Below are 23,878 nucleotides of genomic sequence, written 5' to 3' on the forward strand. Positions count from 1 at the left end.
CCTCCTCTTTTTCAAGGGACCAAAAGTAATTGGACAAGGGACTCTAAGGGCTGCAATTAACTCTGAAGGCATCTCCCTCATTAACCTGTAATCAATGAAGTAGTTAAAAGGTCTGGGGTTGATTACAGGTGTGTGGTTTTGCATTTGGAAGCTGTTGCTGTGACCAGACAACATGCGGTCTAAGGAACTCTCAATTGAGGTGAAGCAGAACATCCTGAGGCTGAAAAAAAGAAGAAATCCATCAGAGAGATAGCAGACATGCTTGGAGTAGCAAAATCAACAGTCGGGTACATTCTGAGAAAAAAGGAATTGACTGGTGAGCTTGGGAACTCAAAAAGGCCTGGGCGTCCACGGATGACAACAGTGGTGGATGATCGCCGCATACTTTCTTTGGTGAAGAAGAACCCGTTCACAACATCAACTGAAGTCCAGAACACTCTCAGTGAAGTAGGTGTATCTGTCTCTAAGTCAACAGTAAAGAGAAGACTCCATGAAAGTAAATACAAAGGGTTCACATCTAGATGCAAACCATTCATCAATTCCAAAAATAGACAGGCCAGAGTTACATTTGCTGAAAAACACCTCATGAAGCCAGCTCAGTTCTGGAAAAGTATTCTATGGACAGATGAGACAAAGATCAACCTGTACCAGAATGATGGGAAGAAAAAAGTGTGGAGAAGAAAGGGAACGGCACATGATCCAAGGCACACCCCATCCTCTGTAAAACATGGTGGAGGCAACGTGATGGCATGGGCATGTATGGCTTTCAATGGCACTGGGTCACTTGTGTTTATTGATGACATAACAGCAGACAAGAGTAGCCGGATGAATTCTGAAGTGTACCGGGATATACTTTCAGCCCAGATTCAGCCAAATGCCGCAAAGTTGATCGGACGGCGCTTCATAGTACAGATGGACAATGACCCCAAGCATACAGCCAAAGCTACCCAGGAGTTCATGAGTGCAAAAAAGTGGAACATTCTGCAATGGCCAAGTCAATCACCAGATCTTAACCCAATTGAGCATGCATTTCACTTGCTCAAATCCAGACTTAAGACGGAAAGACCCACAAACAAGCAAGACCTGAAGGCTGCGGCTGTAAAGGCCTGGCAAAGCATTAAGAAGGAGGAAACCCAGCGTTTGGTGATGTCCATGGGTTCCAGACTTAAGGCAGTGATTGCCTGCAAAGGATTTGCAGCAAAATATTGAAAATAAAAATATTTTGTTTGGGTTTGGTTTATTTGTCCAATTACTTTTGACCTCCTAAAATGTGGAGTGTTTGTAAAGAAATGTGACAATTCCTACAATTTCTATCAGATATTTTTGTTCAAACCTTCAAATTAAATGTTACAATCTGCACTTGAATTCTGTTGTAGAGGTTTCATTTCAAATCCAATGTGGTGGCATGCAGAGCCCAACTCGCCAAAATTGTGTCACTGGCCAAAGATTTCTGGACCTAACTGTATGTTGAATAATCTTTATTTTCAGATCATTTGAGAGTTGTATTGAGGAGCCCATGATGCCACTCTTCATAGGAGATTCACATAGGAGAACAACTTGCAAGTGGCCACCTTAAATACCTTTTCTCATGATTGGATGCACCTGCCTATGAAGTTCAAAGCTCAATGAGGTTACAAAAGCAATTTAGTGCTTTAGCAAGTCAATAAAAAGTAGTTAGGAGTGTTCAAATCAAGAAATTGATAAGGGTGCCCATACTTTTGCACCGGTCAAATTTTGTTTAAATGCGGATTGCACATTTTCTGTTAGTACAATAAACCTCATTTCAATCCAGAAATATTACTCAGTCCATCAGTTATTAGATATATGCAACCGAAGCTAAAAAACCCAAATTGTCATAAAGAAAAAAGGTTATCATTAATAGGGGTGCCCAAACTTTTTCATATGACTGTGTATATGTATATATATATATATATATATATATATATATATATATATATATATATATATATATATATAAAAAAAAAAATATATATATATATATATAAAAATATATTTAACTGTATATATATATATATATAAGAATATATTTAAATAAAATATATATATATAAAAAAATATATATATATAAAAATACATTTAAATATATATATATATAAAAAATATATATAAACATATTTAAATAAATATATATATATATATATATATAAAAATATATATAAAAATATATTTAAATAAATTATATATATATATATATATATATTTATTTAAATATGTTTTTATATATATATATATATATATATATATTTTTTTTTTATATATATGGTATACATACATACATACATACATACACACACACATATACATTATACAAGATTACTAAGAATTTGCTAATATTTTTCATGGTTGCACAATGCTTCTCACTGATGAGCCATTTTTGTACTTCTTGGTTCAAAACTGTCTTCAAAGTTTAGAATTTCTCGTGAAGGAAGGGATGTGTCAACCGCTCTATGCAAAGCGTTGACCCACATCCTGCCCTTTACGAATATGTGAAAACGAAAAACAGAATTAGGTGTGAGCGCGTCAGTGAGAGCGGGGGTAGGGCTGGAGTGATAGAGATCGGGTGGTAAATATTATATGATATCGTATATATACAACTCCGTTCTTCTCCCTGAAAAATTTTCTGGCCACAAAAAGTCTAATAATCCGTCCCCCGTGGGCAGATCCGGGTAGTCCGTATTTCAGTTGTTAGATAGGCGCGCTCGGGCTTGCGTCTCAAGGAATGTATCCTGAGGGCGTAAATGCTTTGATAACACTTAAGAGCCGAGAACTTCAGATGTTTTCTTTTTTCTTCGAAATTTGTTATTTTAAGCTCAAAAACCCTCTTTTTTTTCCTTGGAGTTGGGCCCTCGTCATGTTATCATTGGGTCCAAATGTAAAATAAATACTGGGGATATAGAATCTGAACCGTCCACATCATCCAGCAAAGAAAATAAGATCTAGACTCTTTTCAGAGTTAAGTATAAAATATAAAAAAAAAAATATACAAATGTCAAATGGAAAGTATGGTATAAGACCGTAAGAGGTTAGGGGGGAAAATAAGAGCAAGGAGGAAACAACAAGACAAGGGGAGAACTCCACAACAACTCCAAGCAATATAATCACCAGCAGGACTGGGACACAACAGCACACAGACCAACACAGCAGTAAGCTATAGTCAGCATAGGAAGACAAATTCCTCCATCTTAAAAAGGCAAGGAGGACATGTGATAGGTTTTTAACAACATGTGATCCCAGAGGTAACCAGCAGGCTAGCACACAGCCTCACAGTACTAGCAAAACCTATGACATTCTGAAAATCTCATGCACATGGTCACGGAGTAACTATGGGTAAAGCAGGGAACCATGGCTCCTAGACTGGCCCTTAGGCTAGGGGGGACCCTGGCTATCCCTGATCTCAGAGATACTACTGAAGGTGGAGATGTCCGAGCCACCTTCCTGGCCCTGTTACTGACCAGCCCTGTTCTTATACCTTCTACCCCAGGGGAGGGCTAGGACAGGAGTGTCATAAAGCCAACAGAGACAGCCATATAGGGAAAACAAAAAAACAACACCTCTCACAGCACGCTCACACAAAGGTATAAGACCATAAGAGGTTAGGATAAAAATAGGAGCAGGGAGGAAACTAGATGACGGGAGAACTCCACAACAACTCCAAGTAACACACAATATAATCACCAGCAGGACTGGGACACAACAGCACACTGACCCACACAGCAGTAAGCTATAGTCAGCATGGGAAGACAGATTATACCATCTTAAAAAGGCAGGGAGTACCTGTGAAAGGTTTCTAACATGTGATCCCAGAGGTAACCAGCAGGCTAACAGCACACTGACCCACACAGCAGTAAGCTATAGTCGGCGCAGGAAGACAGATTATACCATCTTAAAAAGGCAGAGAGCAAATGTGATAGGTTTCCAATAACATGTGATCCCCGACGTAACAAGCAGGCTAAGAGCACACTGACCCACACAGCAGTAAGCTATAGTCGGCATGGGAAGACATTCCACTATCTTAAAAAGACGAGGAGCAAATGTGATAGATTTCCAATAACATGTGATCTCAGAGGTAACCAGGAGCCTAAGGCTACTTTCACACATCCGGTTTTTGCTCTGCGGCACAATACGGCGTTCTGCAGGAAAACCGCAACCGTTTTTTTTTTACGCCGGTTGCGAGTTTTTTTGCATAGACTTACATTAGTGCCGTATTGTGCCGCAGGGGCTTGCGTTCGGTCCGGTTTTTGCCACATGCGGCAGATTTAGCCGATGCTGCGGCCGGATAGAACGTTCCCTGCAACGTTTTTTGCTCCGGCAAAAAAACCCGCATCGCGCCGCATCCGGCCGCATTTTTCAATGCATGCCTATGGACGCCGGATGCGGCGCGATGCGGAAAAAAACGCATCCGGCCGCCGCACGCGGATTCTTCCACTGCGCATGCTCAGTAGCATGCCGCAACCGGAAAAAAACGGACGGGCTGCATGTAAAAACTTATGCAAAAGGATGCGGTGTTTTCGCCGCATCCGTTGCAAAGCTTGCACAGCCAGATTGAGCCGCACAGTTCAAACCGGATGTGTGAAAGTAGCCTAACAGCACACAGACCCACACAGCAGCAAGCTATAGTCAGCATAGGAAGACAGATTCCATCATCTTAAAAAGGTGGCGAGTAAATGTGATAGGTTTCTAACAACATGTGATCCCAGAATTAACCAGCAGGCTAAGAGCACACAGAAGCAAGCTATAGTCGGCATGGGAAGACAGATTCCACCATCTTAAAAAGGTGGCGAGTAAATGTGATAGGTTTCTAACAACATGTGATCCCAGAATTAACCAGCAGGCTAAGAGCACACAGAAGCAAGCTATAGCTGGCATGGGAAGACAGATTCCACCATCTTAAAAAGGTGGGGAGTAAATGTGATTGGTTTCCAAGAACTTGTGATCCTAGAGGTAACCAGCAGGCTAACAGCACACAGACCCACACAGCAGTAAGCTATAGTCGGCGTAGGAAGACTGATTCCACCATCTTAAAAAGGCGGAGAGCAAATGTGATAAGGCTATATATATATTTATATATAAACCTATGTATAAAACTCAGAAAGTAATCAAATAACATTTTTAATGTAATGTCTGATGCAGTAGCCCCCCCCGCCCCCACCCTGCCGGACGGTCACTATCACACGATCTGCTGTCCAGCATTTCAGCCGCTTCCTCAAAACTTTTGTTTTTCAGGAACCGTTTGCAGCAGCTTCCTGAACACTGACGACAAGGAAATCCACGGATCTCGAACACATCAGCGCTGATAACATTATGTAACATCAAATCCAATGCGACTCAACCGCCAAAAAGTTTAGCTTATACTTATGTGGATGACATACAAAGCTCATGTTAGAGCAGAGCAGCACAATTAGATGTGAGCTCATGTTATACCAGCTGGATTATTATATTAATGGACAATATAACTGCATGTCTTATTTCTGGGCGCATTGCTCTGTACTTTGCAAATGCGATGCATTACTTGCGGTAGTGAAATCTAAGCTTATGTTATAGCATACTAGGTCTTCCCTATATACACCATTTTCGCACTACACAATATTATCAAATGCATTCATTAAAAAAGACCTGACGCAGTTAATGTCAGGCACGATCCTAAAGTGGAACTTTGATCAACTAGTTAAAGCCTATGTTAGAGCAGATCAACTATTGTAGGTGTTACACGTACACATGCTGGATTATATTCATTACCGACCAGATTTTCCGCAGTTAGGATGACGCTAATGTCATTCAGAATCCAAATGTGGTGCATAGATCAATGAACTAAAGCCTATGTTAGAGCGGATCAACTCTATGACACGTGTTATCTTTTTATGATGTTTATATATTTATGATTTATGTGCATTGTTTTTGCAATCACGCTTTCTATATCTAATATATAAAGCTGAATGTGTGTATGTCCGTGTGTGTGTGTGTGTATGTCCTGGATTGGCATCTGCGCCGTCGCTGCTACAGCCACAAAATTTTGCACACTCACACTTCTGGACCCAGATAGGCTATGTTTTGAGGGGAAATTTTAACCCCGCGCTTTAGTTATTTACCAAAAAACCTGCCTCCATTAAAGCGAATGGAGCTGGGAGCCACAGTGCAGCCAGAACTTCAGAAGAATGCGCAGCCACGCCCTTATATGGAATGTTGGTGTGTCACAATGCAGCCAGGGAAAGAAACAGACATAGACAGGGTAAGAGACAGACACAGACAAAGAGACAGACTGACAGGGAAAGAGACAGACAGGGAAAGAGAGAGACAGGTTAAGAGACAGACACAGGGAAACAGACAAACAAAGAGAGGGAAAGAGACAGACAGGGTAAGAGACAGACAAAGACAGGTAAAGAGACAGACACAGGGAAAGAGACAGATGGAAAGAGGGAAAGAGACAGACCGGGAAAGACAGGGAAAGAGACAGCGAAAGTGATAGACAGGGAAAGTGACAGATAGATAGACAGACAGGGAAAGAGATAGACAGGAAAGAGATTGAGACAGACGGAGAAAGAGACAGACAGTCAGAGACAGACAGGGAAAGAGACAGACAGACAAGGAGATAGAGAGAGAGACAGAGAGATATATACAGAGGGAGACAGACAGAGAACGGGAGAGAAACAGAGAGACAGTTACTATCCCGGGTGTTAATACAATCTATTTTGTTAAGAACAGTTATTAACCCGGGTAAAGCCGAGGAGTACAGCTAGTACCTAATAAAAGTTTATATTTTTATACAAAAAAAGCACATTTGTATTATGAATAACATTAGCGTCATCCTAATTACTGAAAATATGGTCGGTAATGAACATATTTCCAGTGTTTGCATGTATAACACATGCCGTAGCATTGATCCGCTCTAACATAGGCTTTAGTTCATTGATCTATGCACCACACTTGTATTATGAATGACTGTCATCCTAATTGCTGAAAACGTGGTCGGTAATGAACATATTTCCAGTGTTTGCCTGTATAACACATGTCAGAGAGTTGATCTGCTCTAACATAGGCTTTCATTTTGTTCCCCCAAGCACCACATTTACATTATAAGTGACATTAACGTCACTATTTTTAGCGAAATGCGATCGTTTTTACAGTACGTAAACATATGTATGCATATGGAACACCCGGTAGAGCGGACCTGCTCTAACATAGGCTTTAATTTTGTTCCCCCAAGCACCCCGTTTACATTATACGTGACATTAACGTCACTCTGTTTTTAGGAAAATGCAATCGTTTTTACAGTATGTACGGTAAATATATGTATGCATATGTAACACCTAGTAGAGCGGACCTGCTCTAACATAGGCTTTAATTTAGTTGATATCACCTCTACTATGGGTGTTACATGTACAAAACATATTGATCATTTCTCTTCGCATTTTCTAAGAAAAAGGGATGAACTTATTGCCCTGTAAAATTCAAAACCTAGAGGTGTTACAAAGGATTGAGTTTCCAAAGCCTATGTTATAGCATATTCGGTCTACAGCTATGCTACACAATAATATCTATATATATAATTGCCTTATTCTGTCTGTCTGTTTTGCTCCAAAATTGTGTCCTTACAGTGACAACCGTCGGATTGGCCGCTGGGCTCAGCCTGGCCCCGCCCCCCGCCTGGATTAACCGTTTGGCCAGGCCCGCCCCCCGCCCGCGATGCCCGCTAGGCCACGCCCCCTGCACGCGATGCCCGCTAGGCCACGCCCCCGCACGCGATGCCCGCTAGGCCACGCCAGCGCATGTGATGCCCGCTAGGCCACGCCCCACATGTGATGCCCGCTAGGCCACGCCCCCCGCATGTGATGCCCGCTAGGCCACGCCCCCCGCACGTGATGCCCGCTAGGCCACGCCCCCCGCACGCGATGCTTGCTAGCCCACGCCCCCCACACGCAATGCCTGCTAGCCCACGCCCCCCGCACGCGATGCCCGCTAGCCCACGCCCCCCCGCACGCGATGCCCGCTAGGCCATGCCCCCCGCACGTGATGCCCGCTAGGCCACGCCCCCCGGACACGATGCACATTTGGCCACGCCCCCCTCACACGATGCCCGCTCGGCCACGCCCCCCGCACACGTTGGGCACCTGTACACCACCCCCCAGGACTACTCCTCCCATTATACTCCTCTTTCCCCAGGACTACTCCTCCCATTATACCTCCCATTATACTCCTCCTATTATACTCCTCTCTGAGGGGTTTGCAGCATGGGGGATGGAGCACGATGGGGAGTGCAGCATGGGGGACGGAGCACGATGGGGGGTGCAGCATGGGGGATGGAGCACGATGGGGGGTGCAGCATGGGGGATGGAGCACGATGGGGGGGTGCAGCATGGGGGGTGGACCACGATGAGGGGTGCAGCATCGGGGGTGGACCACGATGGGGGGTGCCCAGAATGGGGGGATGAAACACGATGGGGGGTGTGCAGCATGGGGGATGGAGCACGATGGGGGGTGCAGCATGGGGGTTGGACTATGATGGGGGGTGCGCAGCAAGGGGGAAGGAGCACGATGGGGGGTGCGCAGCATGGGAGATGGAGCACGATGGGGGGTGCGCAGCATGGGGGATGTAGCACGATGGTGGGTGCGCAGCATGGGGGATGGAGCACGATGGGGGGTGCGCAGCATGGGAGATGGAGCACGATGGGGGGTGCACACCTCCCCCCAAAACACACACACACACAGCGCCACATACGCACCGCACAACACACCACACACACACTGGGAACCACAAACACCGCCCTACACAGACACCCACAAACACAGACAACGCTGCACACACACAACACCCAACACACAAAACATACCTCCACCAAAACACATACACACACACCGCACACCCACACAAACCGCACAACACACACAGCACCACACACACACAGCACCACACACACACAGCACCACACACACACAGCACCACACACACAGCACCACACACACACAACACTACAGACACACAACGCTCTACAAACAACGCAACACACATACAACACCGCTCTCACCCCCCGCCACACCCAGACAACACCCAGAACATGTACAGCCCCTACACAAACACTGGCAACTACACACAACAACATCTATATATATAACAAAAATCATACATGAACTACACAATACGTAAATTCTAGAATACCCGATGCGTAGAATCCGGCCACCTTCTAGTTACTAGATAATATTCCAATTACAAAAACCAATGAATCCAGTGCCCTAAAAAGGTGTCTTACTTATGTCAGATAAATGTATGCCTATGTTATAGCATAATGCTGTAAATATATGGCCATATACAGTGATATTACCTAGTAATATGCCTACTACAACCACATACTGTATATGCAGCAAAGTTGCTAGAAATTACACATAAGTACTGGATAAGAGATATTTCATCCTTATGGCAATCAAGCCTATGTTAGAGCAGACGACATCAAAGTCTACTGAACCGCTATATAATGTTTTTCCACCCATGACACTTTTAGCCTTGGGGATATTTGCAGGCCGGGTAAACATTGGGGTCCGTGACACTGGATGTGACTCGTTTGCAGGCCATATGCTTTCTAATGTGACAGCGGCCAGATGGTGACACGTTACTTATGTACATGCCATTACCTAAGCAAATACCGTATTCCAGTTACGATCAGATATAAAACCGTCCTTATGGCGACCATCGCAGTTTCTGCTTCTAAGCCACGGGACCCACGAAGCAACGTCATCTACATTTCTCGTGATGCCGTTGGAACTATGGAGAAAAGAAAAAATATTTACTTGAACCGAGCACCAATGTACATGAGCGAGAAGTCAGCGCAGATGGCGGCATTAATTTATTTCCTATATTTTGTCATTAATGTTACTAGTATGTGCTGTACTTTAAACAGATATGATGGAAGTATGCAAACATATGCCCTTCCACTAGGGGGCGCAGGTGTGCGTGTGTGTCTATATTTCCCAGTTTTCCCCTATGCAGGCTACATATCAAATGTTCAATATTCATAACTAGTGATGAGCGGGCACTACCATGCTCGGGTGCTCAGTACTGGTAACTGGTGATGAGCGGGCACTACCATGCTCGGGTGCTCAGTACTGGTAACTAGTGATGAGCGGGCACTACCATGCTCGGGTGCTCTGTACTGGTAACTAGTGATGAGCGGGCACTACCATGCTCGGGTGCTCAGTACTGGTAACTAGTGATGAGCGGGCACTACCATGCTCGGGTGCTCTGTACTGGTAACTAGTGATGAGCGGGCACTACCATGCTCGGGTGCTCAGTACTGGTAACTAGTGATGAGCGGGCACTACCATGCTCGGGTGCTCAATACTGGTAACTAGTGATGAGCGGGCACTACCATGCTCGGGTGCTCAGTACTGGTAACTAGTGATGAGCGGACACTACCATGCTCAGGTGCTCAGTACTGGTAACTAGTGATGAGCGGACACTACCATGCTCGGGTGCTCAGTACTGGTAACTAGTGATGAGCGGGCACTACCATGCTCGGGTGCTCTGTACTGGTAACTAGTGATGAGCGGGCACTACCATGCTCGGGTGCTCAGTACTGGTAACTAGTGATGAGTGGACACTACCATGCTCGGGTGCTCAGTACTGGTAACTAGTGATGAGCGGGCACTACCATGCTCGGGTGCTCTGTACTGGTAACTAGTGATGAGCGGGCACTACCATGCTCGGGTGCTCAGTACTGGTAACTAGTGATGAGCGGGCACTACCATGCTCGGGTGCTCAGTACTGGTAACTAGTGATGAGCGGGCACTACCATGCTCGGGTGCTCAGTACTGGTAACTAGTGATGAGCGGACACTACCATGCTCAGGTGCTCTGTACTGGTAACTAGTGATGAGCGGGCACTACCATGCTCAGGTGCTCTGTACTGGTAACTAGTGATGAGCGGGCACTACCATGCTCGGGTGCTCTGTACTGGTAACTAGTGATGAGCGGGCACTACCATGCTCGGGTGCACAGTACTGGTAACTAGTGATGAGCGGGCACTACCATGCTCGGGTGCTCAGAACTGGTAACTAGTGATGAGTGGGCACTACCATGCTCGGGTGCTCAGTACTGGTAACTAGTGATGAGCGGGCACTACCATGCTCGGGTGCTCAGTACAGGTAACTAGTGATGAGCGGGCACTACCATGCTCGGGTGCTCAGTACTGGTAAGTAGTGATGAGCGGGCACTACCATGCTTAGGTGGCTCTGTACTGGTATCTAGTGATGAGCGGGCACTACCATGCTCGGGTGCTCAGTACTGGTAACTAGTGATGAGGGGGCACTACCATGCTCGGGTGCTCTGTACTGGTAACTAGTGATGAGCGGGCACTACCATGCTCGGGTGCTCAGTACTGGTAACTAGTGATGAGCGGGCACTACCATGCTCGGGTGCTCAGTACTGGTAACTAGTGATGTGCGGGCACTACCATGCTCGGGTGCTCAGTACTGGTAACTAGTGATGAGCGGGCACTACCATGCTCGGGTGCTCAGTACTGGTAACTAGTGATGAGCGGGCACTACCATGCTCAGGTGCTCAGTACTGGTAACTAGTGATGAGCGGGCACTACCATGCTCGGGTGCTCAGTACTGGTAACTAGTGATGAGCGGGCACTACCATGCTCGGGTGCTCAGTACGGGTAACTAGTGATGAGCGGGCACTACCATGCTCGGGTGCTCAGTACTGGTAACTAGTGATGAGCGGGCACTACCATGCTCGGGTGCTCAGTACTGGTAACTAGTGATGAGCGGGCACTACCATGCTCAGGTGCTCAGTACTGGTAACTAGTGATGAGCGGGCACTACCATGCTCGGGTGCTCAGTACTGGTAACTAGTGATGAGCGGGCACTACCATGCTCGGGTGCTCAGTACTGGTAACTAGTGATGAGCGGGCACTACCATGGTCGGGTGCTCAGTACTGGTAACTAGTGATGAGCGGGCACTACCATGCTCAGGTGCTCAGTACTGGTAACTAGTGATGAGCGGGCAATACCATGCTCGGGTGCTCAGTATTGGTAACTAGTGATGAGCGGGCACTACCATGCTCGGGTGCTCAGTACTGGTAACTAGTGATGAGCGGGCACTACCATGGTCTGGTGCTCAGTACTGGTAACTAGTGATGAGCGGGCACTACCATGCTCAGGTGCTCAGTACTGGTAACTAGTGATGAGCGGGCACTACCATGCTCGGGTGCTCAGTACTGGTAACTAGTGATGAGCGGGCACTACCATGCTTGGGTGCTCAGTACTGGTAACTAGTGATGAGCGGGCACTACCATGCTCGGGTGCTCAGTACTGGTAACTAGTGATGAGCGGGCACTACCATGCTCGGGTGCTCAGTACTGTTAACTAGTGATGAGCGGGCACTACCATGCTCGGGTGCTCAGTACTGGTAACTAGTGATGAGCGGGCACTACCATGCTCAGTACTGGTAACTAGTGATGAGCGGGCACTACCATGCTCGGGTGCTCAGTACTGGTAACTAGTGATGAGCGGGCACTACCATGCTCAGTACTGGTAACTAGTGATGAGCGGGCACTACCATGCTCGGGTGCTCAGTACTGGTAACTAGTGATGAGCGGGCACTACCATGCTCAGGTGCTCAGTACTGGTAACTAGAGATGAGCGGGCACTACCATGCTCGGGTGCTCAGTACTGGTAACTAGTGATGAGCGGGCACTACCATGCTCAGGTGCTCAGTACTGGTAACTAGTGATGAGCGGGCACTACCATGCTCGGGTGCTCAGTACTGGTAACTAGTGATGAGCAGGCACTACCATGCTCGGGTGCTCAGTACTGGTAACTAGTGATGAGCGGGCACTACCATGCTCGGGTGCTCAGTACTGGTAACTAGTGATGAGCGGGCACTACCATGCTCGGGTGCTCTGTACTGGTAACTAGTGATGAGCGGGCACTACCATGCTCGGGTGCTCAGTACTGGTAACTAGTGATGAGCGGGCAGTACCATGCTCAGGTGCTCAGTACTGGTAACTAGTGATGAGCGGGCACTACCATGCTCGGGTGCTCAGTACTGGTAACTAGTGATGAGCGGGCACTACCATGCTCAGGTGCTCAGTACTGGTAACTAGTGATGAGCAGGCACTACCATGCTCGGGTGCTCAGTACTGGTAACTAGTGATGAGCGGGCACTACCATGCTCGGGTGCTCAGTACTGGTAACTAGCGATGAGTGGGCACTACCATGCTCAGGTGCTCAGTACTGGTAACTAGTGATGAGCGGGCACCACCATGCTCGGGTGCTCAGTACTGGTAACTAGGGATGAGCGGGCACTACCATGCTCGGGTGCTCAGTACTGGTAACTAGGGATGAGCGGGCACTACCATGCTCGGGTGCTCAGTACTGGTAACTAGGGATGAGCGGGCACTACCATGCTCGGGTGCTCAGTACTGGTAACTAGTGATGAGCGGGCACTACCATGCTCAGGTGCTCAGTACTGGTAACTAGTGATGAGCGGGCACCACCATGCTCGGGTGCTCAGTACTGGTAACTAGGGATGAGCGGGCACTACCATGCTCGGGTGCTCAGTACTGGTAACTAGTGATGAGCGGGCACTACCATGCTCGGGTGCTCAGTACTGGTAACTAGTGATGAGCGGGCACTACCATGCTCGGGTGCTCAGTACTGGTATCTAGTGATGAGCGGGCACTACCATGCTCGGGTGCTCAGTACTGGTAACTAGTGATGAGCGGACACTACCATGCTCGGGTGCTCAGTACTGGTAACTAGTGATGAGTGGGCACTACCATGCTCGGGTGCTCAGTACTGGTAACTAGTGATGAGCGGGCACTACCATGCTCAGGTGCTCAGTACTGGTAACTAGTGATGAGCGGGCACTACCATGCTCAGGTGCTCAGTACTGGTAACTAGTGATGAGCGGGCACTACCATGTTCGGGTGCTCAGTACTGGTAACTAGTGATGAGCGGGCACTACCATGTTCGGGTGCTCAGTACTGGTAACTAGTGATGAGCGGGCACTACCATGCTCAGGTGCTCAGTACTGGTAACTAGTGATGAGCGGGCACTACCATGCTCGGGTGCTCAGTACTGGTAACTAGTGATGAGCGGGCACTACCATGCTCGGGTGCTCAGTACTGGTAACTAGTGATGAGCGGGCACTACCATGCTCAGGTGCTCAGTACTGGTAACTAGTGATGAGCGGGCACTACCATGCTCAGGTGCTCAGTACTGGTAACTAGTGATGAGCGGGCACTACCATGCTCGGGTGCTCAGTACTGGTAACTAGTGATGAGCGGGCACTACCATGCTCAGTACTGGTAACTAGTGATGAGCGGGCACTACCATGCTCGGGTGCTCAGTACTGGTAACTAGTGATGAGCGGGCACTACAATGCTCAGTACTGGTAACTAGTGATGAGCGGGCACTACCATGCTCGGGTGCTCAGTACTGGTAACTAGTGATGAGCGGGCACTACCATGCTCAGGTGCTCAGTACTGGTAACTAGAGATGAGCGGGCACTACCATGCTCGGGTGCTCAGTACTGGTAACTAGTGATGAGCGGGCACTACCATGCTCAGGTGCTCAGTACTGGTAACTAGTGATGAGCGGGCACTACCATGCTCGGGTGCTCAGTACTGGTAACTAGTGATGAGCGGGCACTACCATGCTCGGGTGCTCAGTACTGCTAACTAGTGATGAGCAGGCACTACCATGCTCGGGTGCTCAGTACTGGCAACTAGTGATGAGCGGGCACTACCATGCTCGGGTGCTCAGTACTGGTAACTAGTGATGAGCGGGCACTACCATGCTCGGGTGCTCTGTACTGGTAACTAGTGATGAGCGGGCACTACCATGCTCGGGTGCTCAGTACTGGTAACTAGTGATGAGCGGGCAGTACCATGCTCAGGTGCTCAGTACTGGTAACTAGTGATGAGCGGGCACTACCATGCTCGGGTGCTCAGTACTGGTAACTAGTGATGAGCGGGCACTACCATGCTCAGGTGCTCAGTACTGGTAACTAGTGATGAGCGGGCACTACCATGCTCGGGTGCTCAGTACTGGTAACTAGTGATGAGCGGGCACTACCATGCTCGGGTACTCAGTACTGGTAACTAGTGATGAGTGGGCACTACCATGCTCAGGTGCTCAGTACTGGTAACTAGTGATGAGCGGGCACCACCATGCTCGGGTGCTCAGTACTGGTAACTAGGGATGAGCGGGCACTACCATGCTCGGGTGCTCAGTACTGGTAACTAGGGATGAGCGGGCACTACCATGCTCGGGTGCTCAGTACTGGTAACTAGGGATGAGCGGGCACTACCATGCTCGGGTGCTCAGTACTGGTAACTAGTGATGAGCGGGCACTACCATGCTCAGGTGCTCAGTACTGGTAACTAGTGATGAGCGGGCACCACCATGCTCGGGTGCTCAGTACTGGTAACTAGGGATGAGCGGGCACTACCATGCTCGGGTGCTCAGTACTGGTAACTAGTGATGAGCGGGCACTACCATGCTCGGGTGCTCTGTACTGGTAACTAGGGATGAGCGGGCACTACCATGCTCGGGTGCTCAGTACTGGTAACTAGGGATGAGCGGGCACTACCATGCTCGGGTGCTCAGTACTGGTAACTAGTGATGAGCGGGCACTACCATGCTCGGGTGCTCAGTACTGGTAACTAGTGATGAGCGGGCACTACCATGCTCGGGTGCTCTGTACTGGTAACTAGTGATGAGCGGGCACTACCATGCTCAGGTGCTCAGTACTGGTAACTAGTGATGAGCGGGCACCACCATGCTCGGGTGCTCAGTACTGGTAACTAGGGATGAGCGGGCACTACCATGCTCGGGTGCTCAGTACTGGTAACTAGTGATGAGCGGGCACTACCATGCTCGGGTGCTCAGTACTGGTAACTAGTGATGAGCGGGCACTACCATGCTCGGGTGCTCAGTACTGGTAACTAGTGATGAGCGGACACTACCATGCTCGGGTGCTCAGTACTGGTAACTAGTGATGAGCGGACACTACCATGCTCGGGTGCTCAGTACTGGTAACTAGTGATGAGTGGGCACTACCATGCTCAGGTGCTCAGTACTGGTAACTAGTGATGAGCGGGCACTACCATGCTCAGGTGCTCAGTACTGGTAACTAGTGATGAGCGGGCACTACCATGCTCAGGTGCTCAGTACTGGTAACTAGTGATGAGCGGGCACTACCATGTTCGGGTGCTCAGTACTGGTAACTAGTGATGAGCGGGCACTACCATGTTCGGGTGCTCAGTACTGGTAACTAGTGATGAGCGGGCACTACCATGCTCAGGTGCTCAGTACTGGTAACTAGTGATGAGCGGGCACTACCATGCTCGGGTGCTCAGTACTGGTAACTAGTGATGAGCGGGCACTACCATGCTCGGGTGCTCAGTACTGGTAACTAGTGATGAGCGGGCACTACCATGCTCGGGTGCTCTGTACTGGTAACTAGTGATGAGCGGGCACTACCATGCTCAGGTGCTCAGTACTGGTAACTAGTGATGAGCGGACACTACCATGCTCGGGGGCTCAGTAATGGTAACTAGTGATGAGTGGGCACTACCATGCTCAGGTGCTCAGTACTGGTAACTAGTGATGAGCGGGCACTACCATGCTCGGGTGCTCAGTACTGGTAACTAGTGATGAGCGGGCTCTACAATGCTCGTGTGCTCAGTACTGGTAACTAGTGATGAATGGGCACTACCATGCTCGGGTGGTCAGTACTGGTAACTAGTGATGAGCGGGCACTACCATGCTCGGGTGCTCAGTACTGGTAACTAGTGATGAGCGGGCACTACCATGCTCAGGTGCTCAGTACTGGTAACTAGTGATGAGCGGGCACTACCATGCTCGGGTGCTCAGTACTGGTAACTAGTGATGAGCGGGCACTACCATGCTCGGGTGCTCAGTACTGGTAACTAGTGATGAGCGGGCACTACCATGCTCGGGTGCTCTGTACTGGTAACTAGTGATGAGCGGGCACTACCATGCTCAGGTGCTCAGTACTGGTAACTAGTGATGAGTGGGCACTACCATGCTCGGGTGCTCTGTACTGGTAACTAGTGATGAGCGGGCACTACAATGCTCGGGTGCTCAGTACTGGTAACTAGTGATGAGCGGGCACTACCATGCTCGGGTGCTCAGTACTGGTAACTAGTGATGAGCGGGCACTACCATGCTCGGGTGCTCAGTACTGGTAACTAGTGATGAGTGGGCACTACCATGCTCGGGTGCTCAATACTGGTAACTAGTGATGAGCGGGCACTACCATGCTCAGGTGCTCTGTACTGGTAACTAGTGATGAGCGGGCACTACCATGCTCGGGTGCTCAGTACTGGTAACTAGTGATGAGCGGGCACTACCATGCTCGGGTGCTCTGTACTGGTAACTAGTGATGAGCGGGCACTACCATGCTCGGGTGCTCAGTACTGGTAACTAGTGATGAGCGGGCACTACCATGCTCAGGTGCTCAGTACTGGTAACTAGTGATGAGCGGGCACTACCATGCTCGGGTGCTCTGTACTGGTAACTAGTGATGAGCGGGCACTACCATGCTCAGGTGCTCTGTACTGGTAACTAGTGATGAGCGGGCACTACCATGCTCAGGTGCTCTGTACTGGTAACTAGTGATGAGCGGGCACTACCATGCTCGGGTCCTCGGTACTCGTAACTAGTGATGAGTGGGCACTACCATGCTCGGGTGCTCAGTACTGGTAACTAGTGATGAGTGGACACTACCATGCTCTGGTGCTCAGTACTGGTAACTAGTGATGAGCGGGCACTACTATGCTCAGGTGCTCAGTACTCGTAACTAGTGATGAGCGGGGACTACCATGCTCGGGTGCTCAGTACTGGTAACTAGTGATGAGCGGGCACTACCATGCTCAGGTGCTCAGTACTGGTAACTAGTGATGAGCGGGCACTACAATGCTCGGGTGCTCTGTACTGGTAACTAGTGATGAGCGGGCACTACCATGCTCGGGTGCTCAGTACTGGTAACTAGTGATGAGCGGGCACTACCATGCTCAGGTGCTCAGTACTGGTAACTAGTGATGAGCGGGCACTACCATGCTCGGGTGCTCAGTACTGGTAACTAGTGATGAGTGGGCACTACCATGCTCGGGTGCTCAGTACTGGTAACTAGTGATGAGCGGGCACTACCATGCTCAGGTGCTCTGTACTGGTAACTAGTGATGAGCGGGCACTACCATGCTCGGGTGCTCAGTACTGGTAACTAGTGATGAGCGGGCACTACCATGCTCGGGTGCTCTGTACTGGTAACTAGTGATGAGCGGGCACTACCATGCTCGGGTGCTCAGTACTGGTAACTAGTGATGAGCGGGCACTACCATGCTCAGGTGCTCAGTACTGGTAACTAGTGATGAGCGGGCACTACCATGCTCGGGTGCTCTGTACTGGTAACTAGTGATGAGCGGGCACTACCATGCTCAGGTGCTCTGTACTGGTAACTAGTGATGAGCGGGCACTACCATGCTCAGGTGCTCTGTACTGGTAACTAGTGATGAGCGGGCACTACCATGTTCGGGTCCTCGGTACTCGTAACTAGTGATGAGTGGGCACTACCATGCTCGGGTGCTCAGTACTGGTAACTAGTGATGAGTGGACACTACCATGCTCTGGTGCTCAGTACTGGTAACTAGTGATGAGCGGGCACTACTATGCTCAGGTGCTCAGTACTCGTAACTAGTGATGAGCGGGGACTACCATGGTCGGGTGCTCAGTACTGGTAACTAGTGATGAGCGGGCACTACCATGCTCAGGTGCTCAGTACTGGTAACTAGTGATGAGCGGGCACTACAATGCTCGGGTGCTCTGTACTGGTAACTAGTGATGAGCGGGCACTACCATGCTCGGGTGCTCAGTACTGGTAACTAGTGATGAGCGGGCACTACCATGCTCAGGTGCTCAGTACTGGTAACTAGTGATGAGCGGGCACTACCATGCTCGGGTGCTCTGTACTGGTAACTAGTGATGAGCGGGCACTACCATGCTCAGGTGCTCTGTACTGGTAACTAGTGATGAGCGGGCACTACCATGCTCGGGTCCTCGGTACTCGTAACTAGTGATGAGTGGGCACTACCATGCTCGGGTGCTCAGTACTGGTAACTAGTGATGAGCGGGCACTACTATGCTCAGGTGCTCAGTACTGGTAACTAGTGATGAGCGGGCACTACCATGCTCGGGTGCTCTGTACTGGTAACTAGTGATGAGCGGGCACTACCATGCTCGGGTGCTCAGTACTGGTATCTAGTGATGAGCGGGCACTACCATGCTCGGGTGCTCTGTACTGGTAACTAGTGATGAGCGGGCACTACCATGCTCGGGTGCTCAGTACTGGTATCTAGTGATGAGCGGGCACTACCATGCTCGGGTGCTCAGTACTGGTAACTAGTGATGAGCGGGCACTACCATGCTCGGGTGCTCAATACTGGTAACTAGTGATGAGTGGGCACTACCATGCTCGTGTGCTATGTACTGGTAACTAGTGATGAGCGGGCACTACCATGCTCGGGTGCTCAGTACTGGTATCTAGTGATGAGCGGGCACTACCATGCTCGGGTGCTCTGTACTGGTAACTAGTGATGAGCGGACACTACCATGCTCAGGTGCTCTGTACTGTTAACTAGTGATGAGCGGGCACTACCATGCTCGGGTGCTCAGTACTGGTAACTAGTGATGAGCGGACACTACCATGCTCAGATGCTCTGTACTGGTAACTAGTGATGAGCGGGCACTACCATGCTCGGGTGCGCAGTACTGGTATCTAGTGATGAGCGGGCACTACCATGCTCGGGTGCTCTGTACTGGTAACTAGTGATGAGCGGGCACTACCATGCTCGGGTGCTCAGTACTGGTATCTAGTGATGAGCGGGCACTACCATGCTCAGGTGCTCAGTACTGGTAACTAGTGATGAGCGGGCACTACCATGCTCGGGTGCTCAATACTGGTAACTAGTGATGAGTGGGCACTACCATGCTCGGGTGCTCTGTACTGGTAACTAGTGATGAGCGGGCACTACCATGCTCGGGTGCTCAGTACTGGTATCTAGTGATGAGCGGGCACTACCATGCTCGGGTGCTCTGTACTGGTAACTAGTGATGAGCGGACACTACCATGCTCAGGTGCTCAGTACTGGTAACTAGTGATGAGCGGGCACTACCATGCTCAGGTGCTCTGTACTGTTAACTAGTGATGAGCGGGCACTACCATGCTCGGGTGCTCAGTACTGGTAACTAGTGATGAGCGGGCACTACCATGCTCGGGTGCTCAGTACTGGTAACTAGTGATGAGCGGACACTACCATGCTCGGGTGCTCGGTACTGGTAACTAGTGATGAGCGGACACTACCATGCTCGGGTGCTCAGTACTGGTAACTAGTGATGAGCGGGCACTACCATGCTCGGGTGCTCAGTACTGGTAGCTAGTGATGAGCGGGCACTACCATGCTCAGGTGCTCAGTACTGGTAACTAGTGATGAGTGGGCACTACCATGCTCGGGTGCTCTGTACTGGTAACTAGTGATGAGCGGGCACTACCATGCTCGGGTGCTCAGTACTGGTAACTAGTGATGATCGGGCACTACCATGCTCAGGTGCTCTGTACTGGTAACTAGTGATGAGTGGGCAGTACCATGCTCGGGTGCTCAGTACTGGCAACTAGTGATGAGCGGGCACTACCATGCTCAGGTGCTCAGTACTGGTAACTAGTGATGAGCGGGCACTACCATGCTCGGGTGCTCTGTACTGGTAACTAGTGATGAGCGGGCACTACCATGCTCAGGTGTTCAGTACTGGTAACTAGTGATGATCGGGCACTACCATGCTCAGGTGCTCTGTACTGGTAACTAGTGATGAGTGGGCAGTACCATGCTCGGGTGCTCAGTACTGGCAACTAGTGATGAGCGGGCACTACCATGCTCAGGTGCTCAGTACTGGTAACTAGTGATGAGCGGGCACTACCATGCTCGGGTGCTCTGTACTGGTAACTAGTGATGAGCGGGCACTACCATGCTCAGGTGCTCAGTACTGGTAACTAGTGATGATCGGGCACTACCATGCTCAGGTGCTCTGTACTGGTAACTAGTGATGAGTGGGCACTACCATGCTCGGGTGCTCTGTACTGGTAACTAGTGATGAGCGGGCACTACCATGCTCGGGTGCTCAGTACTGGTAACTAGTGATGAGCGGGCACTACCATGCTCGGGTGCTCTGTACTGGTAACTAGTGATGAGCGGGCACTACCATGCTCGGGTGCTCAGTACTGGTAACTAGTGATGAGTGGGCACTACCATGCTCGGGTGCTCAGTACTGGTAACTAGTGATGAGCAGGCAATACCATGCTCGGGTACTCAGTACTGGTAACTAGTGATGAGCGGACACTACCATGCTCGGGTACTCAGTACTGGTAACTAGTGATGAGCGGGCACTACCATGCTCGGGTGCTCAGTACTGGTATCTAGTGATGAGCGGGCACTACCATGCTCGGGTGCTCTGTACTGGTAACTAGTGATGAGCGGACACTACCATGCTCAGGTGCTCAGTACTGGTAACTAGTGATGAGCGGGCACTACCATGCTCAGGTGCTCTGTACTGTTAACTAGTGATGAGCGGGCACTACCATGCTCGGGTGCTCAGTACTGGTAACTAGTGATGAGCGGGCACTACCATGCTCGGGTGCTCAGTACTGGTAACTAGTGATGAGCGGACACTACCATGCTCGGGTGCTCGGTACTGGTAACTAGTGATGAGCGGACACTACCATGCTCGGGTGCTCAGTACTGGTAACTAGTGATGAGCGGGCACTACCATGCTCGGGTGCTCAGTACTGGTAGCTAGTGATGAGCGGGCACTACCATGCTCAGGTGCTCAGTACTGGTAACTAGTGATGAGTGGGCACTACCATGCTCGGGTGCTCTGTACTGGTAACTAGTGATGAGCGGGCACTACCATGCTCGGGTGCTCAGTACTGGTAACTAGTGATGATCGGGCACTACCATGCTCAGGTGCTCTGTACTGGTAACTAGTGATGAGTGGGCAGTACCATGCTCGGGTGCTCAGTACTGGCAACTAGTGATGAGCGGGCACTACCATGCTCAGGTGCTCAGTACTGGTAACTAGTGATGAGCGGGCACTACCATGCTCGGGTGCTCTGTACTGGTAACTAGTGATGAGCGGGCACTACCATGCTCAGGTGTTCAGTACTGGTAACTAGTGATGATCGGGCACTACCATGCTCAGGTGCTCTGTACTGGTAACTAGTGATGAGTGGGCAGTACCATGCTCGGGTGCTCAGTACTGGCAACTAGTGATGAGCGGGCACTACCATGCTCAGGTGCTCAGTACTGGTAACTAGTGATGAGCGGGCACTACCATGCTCGGGTGCTCTGTACTGGTAACTAGTGATGAGCGGGCACTACCATGCTCAGGTGCTCAGTACTGGTAACTAGTGATGATCGGGCACTACCATGCTCAGGTGCTCTGTACTGGTAACTAGTGATGAGTGGGCACTACCATGCTCGGGTGCTCTGTACTGGTAACTAGTGATGAGCGGGCACTACCATGCTCGGGTGCTCAGTACTGGTAACTAGTGATGAGCGGGCACTACCATGCTCGGGTGCTCTGTACTGGTAACTAGTGATGAGCGGGCACTACCATGCTCGGGTGCTCAGTACTGGTAACTAGTGATGAGTGGGCACTACCATGCTCGGGTGCTCAGTACTGGTAACTAGTGATGAGCAGGCACTACCATGCTCGGGTGCTCTGTACTGGTAACTAGTGATGAGCGAGCACTACCATGCTCGGGTGCTCTGTACTGGTAACTAGTGATGAGCGGGCACTACCATGCTCGGGTGCTCAGTACTGGTAACTAGTGATGAGTGGGCACTACCATGCTCGGGTGCTCAGTACTGGTAACTAGTGATGAGTGGGCACTACCATGCTCGGGTGCTCAGTACTGGTAACTAGTGATGAGCAGGCACTACCATGCTCGGGTGCTCAGTACTGGTAACTAGTGATGAGTGGGCACTACCATGCTCGGGTGCTCAGTACTGGTAACTAGTGATGAGTGGGCACTACCATGCTCGGGTGCTCAGTACTGGTAACTAGTGATGAGCGGGCACTACCATGCTCGGGTGCTCAGTACTGGTAACTAGTGATGAGCGGGCACTACCATGCTCAGGTGCTCAGTACTAGTAACTAGTGATGAGCGGGCACTACCATGCTCGGGTGCTCAGTACTGGTAACTAGTGATGAGCGGGCACTACCATGCTCGGGTGCTCAGTACTGGTAACTAGTGATGAGCGGGCACTACCATGCTCGGGTGCTCTGTACTGGTAACTAGTGATGAGCGGGCACTACCATGCTCAGGTGCTCTGTACTGGTAACTAGTGATGAGCGGGCACTACCATGCTCGGGTGCTCTGTACTGGTAACTAGTGATGAGCGGGCACTACCATGCTCGGGTGATCAGTGAAGGATAACATATAAAGACCACATGCCTTGACAGCTAAAAATGTGCAGATATCTGCAATAAAATGTAGTCAAAACAGAAAATTCATCAAATTCCTCTTCTGTCCATTGAAGAAAAACATGAAGTAAATGAGCACGGAGTGAACCGGAAAACGTCTTACAAAAGGAACAAAAAACCCTCCACTCTGTTCTCTGAACACGCACATGTATGCTCTGCCGAAGAGAGCGTGCACGTGTAAAGGGAGAGGTGGCTAGCTCTTGGCAGAATGCTATGGACATTAATGGCCAACCTACAGTATCTAGGTCCTGGCCATTGCTTTTTGCAGCAGGTCACGTATATAGGTGTTAGAGGATTAT

The 23,878-nt window shown here is 49.7% G+C and overlaps 1 protein-coding gene across 2 annotated transcripts in view; it reads right to left on the reverse strand.

Annotated features, from left to right (window-relative positions):
• LOC142251656 (uncharacterized) overlaps positions 1-23,878 on the reverse strand; it is a 95,988-nt gene that overhangs the window by 11,900 nt on the left and 60,210 nt on the right. The window contains exon 2 of one of the 2 annotated variants that reach the window (XM_075324660.1): positions 9,643-9,772. The exons of the other annotated variant lie outside the window; for it this stretch is intronic. The gene's annotated coding sequence lies outside the window, so the exon portion shown is untranslated. The remainder of the gene's footprint in view (positions 1-9,642; positions 9,773-23,878) is intronic. 2 annotated transcript variants of the gene reach the window in all.

This window comes from Anomaloglossus baeobatrachus, chromosome 9 (assembly GCF_048569485.1).
Source record: "Anomaloglossus baeobatrachus isolate aAnoBae1 chromosome 9, aAnoBae1.hap1, whole genome shotgun sequence".
In the NCBI taxonomy this organism is placed as follows: Eukaryota; Metazoa; Chordata; class Amphibia; order Anura; family Aromobatidae; genus Anomaloglossus; species Anomaloglossus baeobatrachus.